Consider the following 15811-nt stretch of genomic DNA (forward strand, 5'->3'; position numbering starts at 1 on the left):
CTCCTCCATGTTCCATTGATACTGTCACATGACAACAGAATTTTAGATATTTTTTAAATGTCCATATCAAATGTCTATGCCTTAAGAGATTCAGAAGGGTATGGACTAGAATAAAGGTTTGATTATCGATTCTCCTGAACTCTTTTTTCACTAGTTCTTGTCTGGATTGGCTTTCAAACTTTCACTGAATATTCTTAATTTTGCTTTATGAAGCACATGAACTTGTACTAACAGATATCCACATTGGCAACGAGAAGGAATTGAGCAGACTAGTTTCCCAGCACCACATCTCACTGGCAATACAGTTATTTTCTGGCTAGTTGTCCTGTGCCACTAGATTTTATCAGTAGCAATACTGAGAACATCTGAAAATCATAATACGTAACAATGGGGACAGAGTAGTGGGTGGGTGTTTTGCATAATGGTGGGTGTGACCATTATGTTCCATGCAATATGAAATAACTAATAACTATTATTTGCTCAAAAAGGTTGCAGTTAGTAAAGCAAAGTATAACAATATTGACCCTCATATGGTAGACACCAATACTGCATAGCACACCACTATTTTATGGATGGGTGACAGTTGCAAAGCCCTCCTCCCAAGTCAGGTTAAGTACCCTCAGGTCACACCCATGTAGCAGAAGCTAGTGTATTGGAATTGTATTGTTGTGGAAGGTTTTCAATCTCTAATTCTCCTCCAATAGCTTGGGGTGCACAGCCTGCCAGTCATCATCCTCATTCCCACGCAGTATGCAGATAATCCAGGATCTGTCCATCCACAGTGTCTTTGGCTCCTGTCAGGGATACCTTGCCCATATTTCTGCTCAGCAAGAAGGAACAGAAGGAGAAATACTCATCATCCAGCTCCACAGGATGCTCTCACAGCAGAAGCCCTATACCCAGGCCCCAGGTAGAAGCAGCTTGCTCTTGCCATTTGTGGGAGGGAGATGATACCAGAGGTTGGCCATTTCTTAAAGCTTGCCAGCCGTATGATCTTTATCCACATGCCATTCAATTCCCTCCTGAAAACCAACATTTTCCTTGTCAGATCTCAGCATGACCAGAAATGCCCTCCCTAGCGTGACTCAGAAAACTGTTCAAAGTACTGCACGCATTATTAGAAACATTCCCTAACAGGCTGGGCAGCCTGGAGATTTTGACAGATCCACCAATGATAGTAGAAATCCATTTTGCATTCACAGAATTGACAAAATGGTATTTTTGTATGCTATGTCATGGAGACCATTGTTCTATATTTAGAGGGTTAACAGAACCAATCCATAGGATGGATAGATTTCACAAATATTTGGTCATATATTGTAAATAATCAAAAACAAACAGGAAAAATGTAAAGGGTGTGGTGAACCAAGATTTTTCCAGTGGCTTAATAGTATCTTGTCACTATGAGCGTAAGCCTATTACAAGCCTCCACAATTCATGCAGAGCATGTGATGAAAAATAATCATAATCAAAAGTTCAACAAGCGAACATGATCAGTAGGCTGAGAAAAAAAAGCAACTAAAGATGTTTGAATTTTGATGTTTCCTGAAAATGTTAATTTTGTAACCCTCCCTACCTCTCCAAACTCTATATAAGTTATTTAGTGTGTTCTGCTTATGTATATTTTCATAAAAAATGATTTACAAAGATTATGATAGACTTTGATAAACTTAAAAAGACTACTGTACTGCTGTACTCACATAACCAGAAGGTTATCTGACACGTACTTTACATTATGTGAGAGTACTGTTAGTCCCTTTATTTTTTTAATCTTCTTAGAGATAGCCTGCCATGTAAAATTTTAGCAAAAAAATAGATAAATCTCTTTTTAAATGGTACATGCAGCTGGGAAGCTTAATTTCTTGTGCCTCTGTTAGACAGTACTGGATGGGGTGGTAGTGACTGAGCAGGGTTTTTACATAAGCTGCTGCAGATGGAGCAAAGGGCTTTCAATTCAAAAGACTGTGAGTGGAGCTAGGAGTGGCTATTTACTAATAAGGCTCTTAATGGTGTCAACATCAGCAAGTGTGACAACACTGCAGTAATTCCAGTGCATTGTCACTTTTTCAAAGGAAACGCCTATCCAATGGTATTGGAAAGAGTGGAAGTCTGGCAGCAATCCCTTTGCATGGTGGACTATTTTATGGATTGCTAATTAAGGTTAAGCTGTTTTATCTCACGTTGCATTGGTGTCAGACTTCCTCTCTTTCCATGACACTCAGCGGTATGTACATTGTATATCCTCTCTTTCCATGACACTCAGCAGTATGTACATTGTATATCCTGGCCTAGACAACTAAAGCTTATCCTGCATTCACTGAGTGGGGGTTTGTAACACCACAATTTCCTTTTCCATTTGGACTATCCAATGGTACTGTCTTCATGATCAACATCTTTTTTACAAAATGTTTCATGGGGTATTTGGAAAAACAGAGATCTATGTCTTATTGCTATGAGCACCCCACATCACGTATTAGATTTGAAAGTTTAACCCTTGTTCCAATTTAAAGGCTACTCACCTTTTTAACAAAATAAGCTGTGCAAACAAGGCCCCTATAATATAAATGTCACACCTGTAGGTTATTCTGCCTGGATTGTTGTTTTAACTCAGGGAATAGGGCAGGCATGCACACTGGCTTCTTCTATAGGGCTTCAATGTAGATAAGAAGAGAGTGCACCTCAAACACACTGATATTTGAATATGGGAATGTCAGCAGCAAAGCCCTAGAGAAGCTTGAGCACGCATTGCCTCTTCCTTCTGTCATTGGTCCGGCCTCGGTTTTGCTGTGACAGTGAGTGAAAAAATGGTCTACAGGTATGACACATTAAACAACACTTTACCAAACTGCATAGTGTGTTACACAGGATCCTGTCTCCCTAGGCATTTTTGCTAAAAAGTGGATTTAGCCCCTTAAAAAATATTTAAACCCAACATTTCATATTCCTGATATCTGCCTGCTGTACCATGTACTTATATGAAAGTATCCTGTTCTCTTTGTATTGCTTCCTTTGTGTGAAATCCCTGATGTTCCTCTGCTTTCCTATTAAAAACTGACCACACTAATCAGGAGAACCACTGTGGTCAGTTCTATGCATGAAGGTAAAAAATCTTCAGTATGCAACTCCCCCCTCAACCCCCCCAATACTTAACTGAGACTGATCTCAATCTAGAAGTGTGCATTAGAGCAGCAGTTCTTCCTTCCCATTGGCTGAGACACAACAGTTGGAGCCAGATGCTCCCACTGCTGTCAATCAGAGCCAGTGAGGATGGAGTGAGACTGACCCATGCTGTGTGTTTCCCATAGACACACAGAGACAGCTCAGGAGCGAGCATGCATGAATCCCCCTAGAGCAGGCAGCTTGCTCTTGGGGCACTCGGCAAGAGGAAGGGGCCTGAAGTGCTGGTGGGGGACCCAAGAAGAGGACGATTAGGGCTGCTTCTGTGCAAAACCATTGCACATAGCAGATAAGTATGATGTGTTTATTAGTTCACAATTTAAAAAAATTGAGGCTTTAATATCACTTTAAACTCTGTAGATCATATACTGGTCTGTTTTATTTTACTACTTTTGCACCTTCATTATTATAAAATTATGGATTCAGAGATTAGATCTGTAATCTGTTCTAGGGCAAAATGCCTAGTTTGAAAGCTGAATAAGTGTACATATACCAGTCATGTAGGACACAAGATTGAAGAGGACTCGTAAGAATTCAGAACAGTTTGAAGAGTTTGAATTGGTATAATCTAGTCTGGAGGTTTGTGAAACACAGGGGCTTTCATCAGTCTATGAAATGTGATTATCTAGACAAGAAGAGAATGTAAAAGATATGTATTAAAAAACTTTTTGAAACCAGCAAAACCATTATTTAAGAGTAAAAGGATTAATTTAAACTGACTTCATAAGCCCCTTCTCCGAAAGAAAAAACACATATAGTGTACAAAGAAAGCATAGTATCTTAGCATCAGATAAAGCTGGCAGATTTCAAACTGTAGCATTAACCAGAATATTGCTTGCGCCCTAACACAAGGCATTCCACTCTTTGTTTATCCTGGAAGCATTGAGGTGCATTGCTCTGTAATTCTGCAAAATATTTGCCTTGACATTGTTTTTACAACCGCATTTTTTAGCTGGCGATGTAACGCTGTAAACCTGCTTTTCATTTGAATTGCAAAACAAACTGTCATTCCCTCTTGTAAAAAGTAACAGTTTTTTTACATGCAGAGAACAATGCAGTTTAATAATTTGCTTGTGAACTTGTAAGTTAAAGCGGTAGTAAACTCCGCCATACAAACCATAATGCCACTACTTCACAGCTTTTCAAACACACTACAAACCAAATTATCCTCGTATTGTGTTTCTTACTTCTTTTCCAGTGTTTTTTTTCTTTTTAATGTATCCCAGCAACCACAGTGCCATCTTAGCTTCTGACTGCAGCTTCCACCCCGCAGAATACTTCCGTCCTTTCTCCTTTGTTAGGACTGTAATCTCGCGCATGCGCAGTAGACATTGCCAAAGCCTTGTTTTCATACACAGTTACTATGGTGACCCTAACCCCATATATTCAAATCAAGTAGCGCCGTTGTTAACACACCCTGTGACATAGCAAGTCACATGGGGTCAGGGGTGGACTGACAACTCATGGGGCTCCAGGGCAGTAGGCGATCATGAGGCCCCTGTGTCCTCATCCACACTCAAACCACACCCAAAAAAGACTATGAAAAGGTATCAGGGGCATCTAATGGGGCCCCCTATTGACCCCGGGCCCTCGGGCAGTGCCTGAGAGCCCGAATGGTCAGTCTGTCCCTGCATGGGGTGTTTCAGAAGATTCTCAATGGGTCACCAATCTGCAATGCAATGCCATGAAGGCTAATGACAAGGCACAGAAACAGGATGAATAGACTGATGGCACACTGAGCGTGCCGTCAAAGGGGGGAAAAATGCACATGCGCTGGTGAGATCACTGCAGTAAATATTAATTGATTTCTCCTAAAAGATTGGGATGCTATAAAAGACACTAACATGTAAGTTAGTTCAGACTGCTTTATATAGGGAAAACTATTGAAGTAGAGTTTACTACCACTTTAAAAGTTGGGTTCTTACTTAAAAAAAAAGTATTCAGGTCAGTGTGCACAACAGATAATGTTTGCCAAGGACAGTTCAAATAAAGTCAAAATATATTTTAAAGGTTAAGTGCATCTTTTCAACAAAATAGTCTACGCAGTCAAGGGGCCCAAGTAGATATCAAAGAATTGTGCAGCTCTGCAAAATGTGCAGTAATATTATTGTAATACCTGTAGGCCATTTGGATCCCTCTAGAAGCCTAGCTGAATAACTCCCAGCTAGCAACTTCTGCATCCTAGTCTGTTTTTGAGGACATGAAAATTATTGAACGCTCATAACCTTTAATATACATTACTTGCACATTGAACAATTGTTCTCTTTGATCTTCAACTCAGCTCACTGTCTTTCCCTCATCTTTCACTGGATACTTCATTTAAAAAACAAGACCATAGAAAGGATAATAGAGTGCTTAAAGTGGTATTATACCCCAAAATTGAAATGTAATATATTTTAGCTTTAGTCAGAAAACTAAGGCTTCAGGCTGGCCCCTTTTGCAGGTATACAGTAGCTATGTAAAACATTAAAAATAAGTGCATATACTGTTTATAATCCATTAATACTATGGGGTTGATTTAATAAAGGCAAATAGGCTGTGCACTGCAAGTGCAGAGAAAGTACAGTTGTTCTAGATCTGAGGGGAACATGAAAGGATAAAAAAAACAGCATTTTTGCTTGCATATGATTGGATGAAAGAAATCAGCAGAGCTTCTCCTCATTTCAGAGCTTTCCCTCAGATCTAAAGCAACTGCAGTTGCAGTACACAGTATATTTGCCTTTAGTAAATCAACCCTACTGTCTCACCCAGCTCTGCCCATGCTTATTTGCTCTCTTTTTTCTAGCTCTGAGACACACAGCAAAGCCACTAAAGGCTGATCTGCTTACAGCTTAAATATTTACTGCTGCTCAGGGGGTCTGTGCTTCAGCAAAATGGCAGTCTTCAGCGAGGAACAAGAAACAAGAACATGGCTGATTGCAATTAACAGCACACACTAATTTTGGTAGCATAATTATTAATGTGGAATGCATGCTCATGCTATAAAAACATTATTTTTTTATCAAGCTGTTATGGTTCTACTTTAACCACTTAAAGATCAGACTGTTTCATCCCCCTTCCTGCCCAAGCCATTTTTCAATTTTCAGCACTGTCAAACTATGAATGACAAGCACTCATTCATTAAATAAGTTGATTTAATCACTACTATTTTTTTATATATATAAAGGAAAAAAGACAGAACATTTTGTAAATAAAAACACAATTTTACTGTTATAAAACTTTGCAAAGAAATATTATTTCTACATAAATGTATTCCAAAATTTGGTTGGTATGTACAGTATATCTTTGGTAAAAAAAAAAAAAATGGGTTTAAATTATTTAGTCTACAAACCATGATATAAATATAAATTGATCAGTTCTGAGTTCTGACTCATTTTTGAGTCCCTAACATGTCAGCACAGAACAAATACTCCCAATATTACCCGTTTTTAAACATAGGCAGTCCAAGGTACAGCATTTAGTAAGAGACATGGTGAGTTTTAACAAATAATTTTTTTGAAAATTAAAAAATTAAATAAAATCTGTTTTTTTTTCATAAAGTTGTAATTTTATAATTTTAGTTGTAATTTATAGCATAAATTACACATCTAATTTCCAGACTACTTGTTCTATTTTTTAAGTCTCTAAAGTGCCAGGACAGAAGAAACACTCACAAAATGACCACATTTTGGAAATCAAACACCCCAAGGTATTTTCTGAAGGGCATAGTGAGTCTGAAGAAGGACATTTCTTACACAAAGTTGTCAATTAATAAGATATTAACGCCCATTCGGTTTGCAACAAGCTCACCGCCATTCATGACCTCTTTATCCCCCACTCCCTCAACCTGCTAGCAGTTACCGTAACCTGGATCCAAGCCACTGACTCTACCTCCCCTGCGGCACTCTCCTATGGAGGTCTCGTCTGGACCCATTCACCCAGACCGAGCGGTTGTAGAGGTGGTGGGGTCGGCATACTCTTGTCACCGCTGAGCACCTTCCAGGCCCTCCCAAACCCCCCCTCTCTATCCTTCTCCTCCTTTGAGGCCCACTACATCCGGCTATTCTCTCCCACCCCTCTGAGGATTGCATCCGGCTTCCTTGACGATTTCTCCACCTGGCTACCCTTCTTCCTCTCCTCTGAGCTACCCACCATCATCCTCGGAGACTTCAATATCCCTTTCAACGTCAATAACCTGGCTACATCCCAACTCCTCCACCTAACCTCTTCTTTTGCACTCACACAGTGTACACAGTCCTCCACCCACTCCGACGGGAACACCCTGGACCTTGTTTTCTCTCATCTCTGCACCCCCCACAACCTTACAAACACCCTCTTCCCTCTCTCTGACCACAACCTCATTACATTCTCTGTCTCCTCGTCCTCAAACACCTCCCCCCCAAATGTCAAACCATCACCAGCCGAAACCTCCGCAACCTGAACCCTGCCCCTCTCCACTCTGCAGCTCACCGACTTTACGACAGTATCCTTCCACTGTCCTGCCCTGACCTGGCCACTACTGCTTATAACAACTTGCTGTCAGCTGCCCTAGACTCCTTAGCACCCCTAACCACACATAGCATTAGACCCCGACTGCTTCAACCCTGGCAGAATGACCACACCAAAAATCTTAAACGACGCAGTCGTGCGCTGGAGCGATTATGGCGTAAAATCCCCCCAAGCGTTTACCCTTTACAAATCCGCCTTCCTCACCTACACCTCCTCCCTCCACGCTGCCAAACAAGCCTACTTTGTAACCCTCATCAATACCCTCTCCTCCAGTCCTCACCGGCTCTTCTCCACTTTTAACTCCTTACTCTCCCCCCCACCTCCACCCAGTACCTCACTCCACCCAGTACGCCCACGAGATTGCTATCCACTTCCAAAACAAGATTGATGCAATTCGTAAGGACATCGCCAATGCTCAATTTTCCACCCCACCTAGCCTCCCTCCCACGATAACCCCCCCAACACTCTCCTCCTCTGACCTCGCAACTGCCCTGACCCCCACCACACCTAACATCCCGCACACTAATACCCCCCCAACACTCCACTCCTTCAGCCTTGCTACCACTGAAGAGGTCACTAAGGTCTTTTCAGCTGCCCGCCTCACCACCTGCCCCCTTGACCCTGTCCCCACACAACTCCTCCGGTCACCATCCTCCTCCATCCTACGCTTTCTCACCCACATCTTCAATCCCTCCCTCTCTACTGGCATATTCCCCTCCCCCCTAAAGCACGTGCATATCACTCCCATACTCAAAAAAGCCTCCCTGGACCCCACCGACCTGAACAACCTTAGACCCATCTCCCTGCTGCCATTTACATCCAAACTCCTTGAGCGCTTAGTCTATAATCGCCTAAGCTCCCACCTCAACAACAACAACCTCCTTGATCCCCTACAGTCTGGCTTCCATCCCCTACACTCCACCGAAACCGCCCTTCTCAAAATCACCAATGACCTGCTAACCGCCAAAGCTAATGGCCACTATTCAGTCCTCCTACTCCTCGACCTCTCCGCGGCCTTCGACACAGTTGACCACCCCCTCCTCCTCCTTTTTTCACTCCACCTCCTCAAATTAAACCTTTCCAAAACCGAGCTCCTAGTTTTCCTCCCAGCCCGCACCCCCCCCCTCCATCCTCTCCATCACGACCAATAATGACACAATCAGTCCCACCCCGCAAGCCAAAGTCCTAGGTGCCACTCTAGACTCCAATCTGTCCTTCCAACCCCATGTCCAATCGCTGGCAAATTTATGCAGGCTCCACCTCCGCAACATCTCCAAAATACGTTTGTTCCTAACCCCAGACAATACTAAACAACTCATTCGCTCCCTTATTATCTCACGACTCGACTACTGCAACTCCCTCCTCACCAGCTTACCTCATCACAGACTATCCCCGCTTCAGTCTATCCTGAACTCAGCGGCCAGACTCATCCACCTTACCAACCGCTCCGTATCTGCCACCCCCCTCTGTCATTCCCTCCACTGGCATCCAATTGCCCAATGCATAAAATTCAAACTACTAACATTGACGTAAAAAGCTATCCATAACACTGCCCCAAACTACCTCACCCACCTGATATTCAAAGACCACCCAACACGTACGCTTCGCTCCTCACTAGACCTCCTACTCTGTAGCTCCCTAGTCTCCTCCTCCCATGCCCGATTCCAAGACTTCTCCAGGACTTCCTCCATCCTCTGGAACTCACTACCCTAATCCATCAGACTGTCACCTACCCTCCTCATCTTTAGGTGCACCCTGAAAACCCATCTCTTCAGGGAAGCCTACCCCGCCCTCACCTAACAGCTGATCCCCTCTGCTCCTCCTACCACTCCATCCCCCACAGCCACTTCCTCCTGTACCACTATCCCCTCCCTCCTAGATTGTAAGCTCCAAAGAGCAGGGCCCTCAAACCCCTTGTGTATTGTATTGTTACTGTATTGTCTCATGTACTGTCCCCCACTGTAATGTACAGCGCTGAGCAAACTTTTTGGCGCTATACAAATACTGTAAAATAATAATAATAATATTTCTAACACACAGCACAGGTATACTTTGAAGTACACCACAAAACTCATTCTGCTACTCTTCTCAAGTATGGCAATACCATAGAGAGGCCCAAACTCCAAGAAGCATCTTCAGGATTTCTAGGGGCATCTAATTTCTGGACTACCTATCATATATCTGTAGGTCTTGTGCATCAGGACAGTAAAAAAACAACAAAATGACCACATTTTGGAAGCAAACACCCCAAGAGGGATGGCACATCTTTTTAAGACTTCAATTTTTTTCCACCACTTTTTGGAAAATGTGGAAAGAAAATTAAAAATAATTTTTACACAAAGTTGTCAATTTAATAAGATATTTTTCACACACAGCATGGGCTTACTTAGAATTTCATCCCAAAACACCTTCTGAGATTTCTCCTGAACAAGACGACACTACATGTTTGAAACTTTTTCAGTGTTTGGATTCAATATGTACCAGATATTGTATCTTGTGTATCACAAAGATCAACCAAGTTTATCAAAAGCAGTGTAGTGTAATGGTCACCTCTGTATGTGTGGTCAGGGAATATAGCTTAGTGTAGCATCACCTATAGCAGTTCCCATTCCTAAAAGCCAAGCAAGCCTAACCTACTGGTACATGGCTGCCCCCAGGAATGCCATGTTCATTCACCAGCAAGTACAGGGGGCTGAAGAAAAGAAGAACAAAAGAGTTCCCGTGGTTCCAGGAGTTCAGTTGTCCACATGGGATGGCTGAGACTGGTGCCTCAGAGGAACATAGTCAGTGGAATTTGCAAATGAGTCAGTTCAGGCAGCAGACAGAGACATGGTCAGCTAACATGCAAACGATTGGTTCAGGTAGCAGACAGAAATGTGGTCAATCAACATGCCAGGGTTAGTACAGGTGGCAGGCAGAGGCAACACTGCACTGGTGTGGCTTTAATCAGGAACACTGTTATTGGCTTCACTGGCTCTGGTGACACTGTACTGATATGGTAGTGATAAGGGACACTTTTGATGGCTGAATTGGCTCTGGTGACACTGTCACTAGTGTGGCCGCAGTAAGGAACACTGTTGATGGCTTACACTAGTCTGGTGACACTGCGAATTGTGGTGGGGGGTGATCAGGAACACCATTGCTTGCTTACACTGGTCTGGTATACATGCTTTGCTTTGCAGCCATGGCTGGAATTATACCTCTGTCGCTTTTGGTGGTGTAAACCCCACCCATCATGATCCATTAAAGTGAATGGGGGCACTCGTGCAGGGTCTAAGGGTTTAAAGCAAGTAGAGAGGAGGAGATACAACACCTTCTCACTTCCTGTCAAATGCCCTCTGAAGAAATCCAAATGTGGAATGCTCTTCTGAGAGTACCGCACATGTGAACAAGGTCTTATGGTAAAACTGGAACTAATGTGTCAGTGACTGGGGACACTGTGACTGGCTGCACCAGTTTGTACTGCTGTGGCAATGATCAGAGACAATGGCTGGCTGCACTGATATACAATGATATCTGAGCAGCCAGTCATTGTGTATGATCACCACCACAGTGGTGACACTGCTCTGGTGATAGTATGAAAATATATATATTTTTTAACATACTGTCACCAGAAGAGTTCAGTGTCACTATGGTGCAGTGGCGTATCATCCATGGGTGCAATGTGTGCGGTGCACACAGGCCCTGAGGAGGGTAGAGCCCACTGTGTCCTCACACATTGTACACATGGAGGTGCTGCTGCCACTCCACCTGTCCTCTAATATGCCCCTTTCTGCTCTTATATACCCCCCACTCCATAGCCCCAGTCCCCTGTGGCTCCCCAGGGGGATTTAACTCTGTAAAAAGATCCCCCGATGCTTTCACCTCCCCCATACTGGGCCATTCCTCACCAATACCCAACACCCCCTCACTGCAGCGCTGCTGGCTGGCTTCCCTTCCTCTTCCTCCCATTAGTTCCAGTTGCTGTTGTGGGCGAAGATCGATGTCAGGATGGAGAGCATAGGGGAGGGGAGTCTGTTAAACATGTTTACCTGCCCTTCCTTAATGAACACAGTGAGCCATTGGTACAGATTGCTCCTCTGTTCATTCATCACTAAAGCATAGTAAACTGTGTTTATTTTGCTTCAGTTTGTAAATGAATAGGAACCTTTGTAAAGAGACTTCTATTAATTCATCTGCAGTGCCAGTGAGGTTGCAGAAAAATAGAAAGGGGACTCTATGTCTGTCCCCAGTCCCTTTCTCAATCTCAAAAAAGAGACATCAGGGGTTTTCTTACACCCCTGATGTTTCACCAAAAGCTCCCCTCCAAATCTCCCCAAAAATCAATTAACAATTCTAAAATTAACATTGTAAAAAAATAAAAAATTAAACAAAATTATACTGGGGCAGATTGATCTAGGGGGAAAAGATTATACTGGCGGACAGACTGACCTTGAGGGAGATTGTACTGTGGGACAGACTAACCTGGGGGGAAAAAGTATACTGGGGCAGCCTGACCTGGGGGATTATACCGGGGGACAGATCGACCAGGGGGGATTATACCGGGGAGATTGTTCTATTAAGCCACATCCTTTAAGCTCCTCTCACCATTAACAAAATTTGGCCATACCTACTGTTCACTGTGGTGCATTATGTGTGTCACATTACTCAAAGGTGCCCCAGGTCTTTTACAATCCTAGCAACACCTCTGGCACAATGAAAACGATGCCCGCTCTTCACTATTGCATACTAAGCACACCACATTTTTTTTAAATGAAACAATGGGGCCCAACATCTTGCACCCAGGCCCACTAATTTCATAAAACACACCTCTGTCAGTGTTAAATGGTTTGCCTCAACCTCTAACTGAAACTTTTTCTGGACAGATTAGTTTGTTAAAGGCAAACTTTACCCATAACAGTTTGAGAACAATGAATGTTCATTAGCAAAAGAACATACACTGCCAATAGTATTGGGACAACCCTCCAAATCACTGCATTCAGATGTTCCAATCACCTCCATGGCTACATGTGTATGAAATCAAGCACCTAGGCATGCAGACTGCTTCTACAAACATTTGTGAAAGAATGGGTCGCTCACAGGAGTTCAGTGAATTCAAACGTGGTACCGTGAAAGGTTGCCACCTGTGCAATAAGTCCATTTGTGAGATTTCCTTGCTACTAAATATTCCACGGTCAACTGTTAGTGGTATTGTAACAAAGTGGAAGCAACTGGGAACAACAGCAACTCAGCCATGAAGTGGTAGGCCACGTAAAATGACAGGACGGGGTGAGCGCATGCTGAAGAACACAGTGCACAGAGGTTGCCAACTGTATGCACTGCACAGTCAATAGCAAAGGGTTGGCCAACTCAATATTGAACCCTATGGACTAAGCTTTACGGTGCTGACGTTTACAGACTGCCTATGAGGGAGAAAGGAGAGAGAATCAGGGAAATAAGATGTCACTCTCCTTGTACGTTTAACTCTTTCATGTCTCCCTGGCAGCAGAGTGTGTCCTGTCACCTCTCATGCTTTTCTTTTCTCTCTCCCTAATTTGTGTTCCTTCAGCATAGACTGTGTTATTCCTGTTGCTTTCTTCCACATTCAGCAACAGTAAGGCCTCGTTCACACTTGCGGACCATTTGTCCGTTTTTCATCCATCCTTTGACAGATGAAAAATGGATATCAATGCATCTCTGTGGAAAAACAGATGTAAAGGGATGATCAGCCATTTACATTTGCATCCGTCCACATCCATTTTTTTTAAACAGATCAGAACCCTATTTTTGTTCCGTAAAAAAAAATGGAATGGAGTATAAACGCATATAAATGGACAAACAGTCAGTTTATGCATCTTTTATTGCATCGGTTGTTAGCACCCGGCACCTGCCGGCATTCTAACAACCAGTGACTCATCTCTGCTGTCAGCAAACTGAATGCAGTGGCTGAGGGGGGTTGTGTGTACTGCAGATGGGGAGGAGCCCATCTGTATACACTTGTCCCGCAATATATACACTGTTCCTCTCCTGCCCCCTCCTTGCACACACTGCACCCCCCCCACCCCCACAAAGAGGACCTGTCACTTTTACGCTACCACATAGGGGACTATTGGTCCCTTCTGTGATAGCAATAAAATCATAAGTTAAAAAAAAATAAACACCTAAAAGACACATGAAAAGTAATAAAAAGTAAAAAAATTTGAAGCTTCTCCACCCTCATATATATGCAGGCTTACATGAAAAAAATGCAATCGTTAAGGCGCCTACGTAAAAAACGGCAATTGTGCTACATGTTACCTATCACCACGCATGCCACAGTGAAATCAATAATTTTAACACCAGAGCTTATGGATATTGGTAAACTGATGACCTACAGGTCATGGGGCTTTTAAAGCATTAGCTATGGAAAATATAAGGTATTGACTTTTTTTATTGTTTCATGGGCGCACGCAATTTTAATGCTTGTTGGGTATCTATTTACGCAGAGCAACTTCATCTTTTATATCTTAAACCCTTGCGCTAATATCATGTGACATAAAAACTGGATCTACCACAAATTTATTCTCTAGGTGTTTGTTTTTTGAAAATAATTTTAATTAATCTGCAGGCCTAAAATAATTTTTTAATCATGTAAACCAAAAACGTAAAAAAAATTGAAAAATGGCTCCAGGACTCAAGTGGTTAAGTGCATGGGAAAAACTGATCATTTTTTCTTTAAAAAAATATTACTGAACTGATGAAACGAATGGTCTGCAAGTGTGAAAGGGGCCTAAATCTTAAAGCTGTCAGCTGATCGGACTCTAGTTGCTCTGATTTTAGGCACAGTGCCAAAAATAAGGAGCAAATGAGCATGTACAAAGCAGAATGAGACAGTGTATTACTGGATTTTAAACAGCATACAGTAGGTACTTTTTTTAATGTTTTAAGCAGCTATACCTGCAAAATGGCCAGCATGAAGTGATCTAGCAGGACTTCTCAAACATTTTCTGACTAAAGTGCCACTTGAAAGAAAATTAACAAATAACAGATTTACTGGCTGGATCACCAAGTGAAAATGAAGGGAAAATGCCCTAAAAAGAAAACAATCCCTACTTTCTGATTTCAATATATAAAAGTTTTTGCCTTTAGATTTATTACCTCTTTAACCACATCCCCACTGCCCTATAGCAGATATACTGCTACAGGGCAGCAGGGGTGTGCAAAATCACATATACAGTCATGGCCGAAATTGTTGGCACCCTTGATATTTTTCCTGAAAATCAAGTATTTCACACAAAAAAGGTATTGCATTAACACATGTTTTGCTATACACATGTTTATTCCCTTTGTATGTATTGGAACAAATATAAAACAGAGGCAGAAAAGCAAATATGACATAATGTCACACAAAACCCCAAAAATGGGCTGGACAAAAGTATTGGCACCCTTAACTTAATATTTGGTTGCACACCCTTTGGAAAACATAACTGAAATCAGTCGCTTCCTATAACCATCAATAAGCTTCTGACACCTCTCACCCGGAATTTTGGACCACTCTTCCTTTGCAAACAGCTCCAGGTCTCTCTTATTGGAAGGACACCTTTTCCCAACAGCAATTTTAAGATCTCTCCACAGGTGTTCAATGGGATTTAGATCTGGGCTCATTGCTGGCCACTTCAGAACTCTCCAGCGCTTCTTTGCCATCCATTTCTGAGTGCTTTTTGACGTATGTTTGGGGTCATTGTCCTGCTGGAAGACCCAGGATCTTGGACGCAAACCCAGCTTTCTGACACTGGGCCCTACAGTGCGACCCAAAATCCTTTGGTAATCCTCAGATTTCATGATGCCTTGCACACAGTCAAGGCACCCAGTGCCAGAGGCAGCAAAACAACCCCAAAACATCATTGAACCTCCACCATATTTTACCGTAGGTACTGTGTTTTGTTCTTTGTAGGCCTCATTCCGTTTTCGGTAAACAGTAGAATGATGTGCTTTACCGAAAAGCTCTATCTTGGTCTCATCTGTCCACAAGACGTTTTCCCAGAAGGCTTTTGGCTTACTCAAGTACATTTTGGCAAACTGTAGTCTTGCTTTTTTATGTCTCTGTGTCAGCAGTGGGGTCCTCCTGGGTCTCCTGCCATAGCGTTTCATTTCATTTAAATGTCGACGGATAGTTCGCGCTGACACT

General features: G+C 42.6%; 1 protein-coding gene across 2 annotated transcripts in view; it reads right to left on the reverse strand.

Moving 5' to 3' along the window:
* The window catches only part of HTR2C (5-hydroxytryptamine receptor 2C), a 698015-nt gene that overhangs the window by 321387 nt on the left and 360817 nt on the right, over nt 1-15811 (reverse strand). The window lies entirely within an intron of this gene.

The sequence above is a fragment of the Staurois parvus genome, unplaced genomic scaffold (genome assembly GCF_062004578.1).
Source record: "Staurois parvus isolate SC_StPar_1 unplaced genomic scaffold, SC_StPar_1.0 ptg001045l, whole genome shotgun sequence".
In the NCBI taxonomy this organism is placed as follows: domain Eukaryota; kingdom Metazoa; phylum Chordata; class Amphibia; order Anura; family Ranidae; genus Staurois; species Staurois parvus.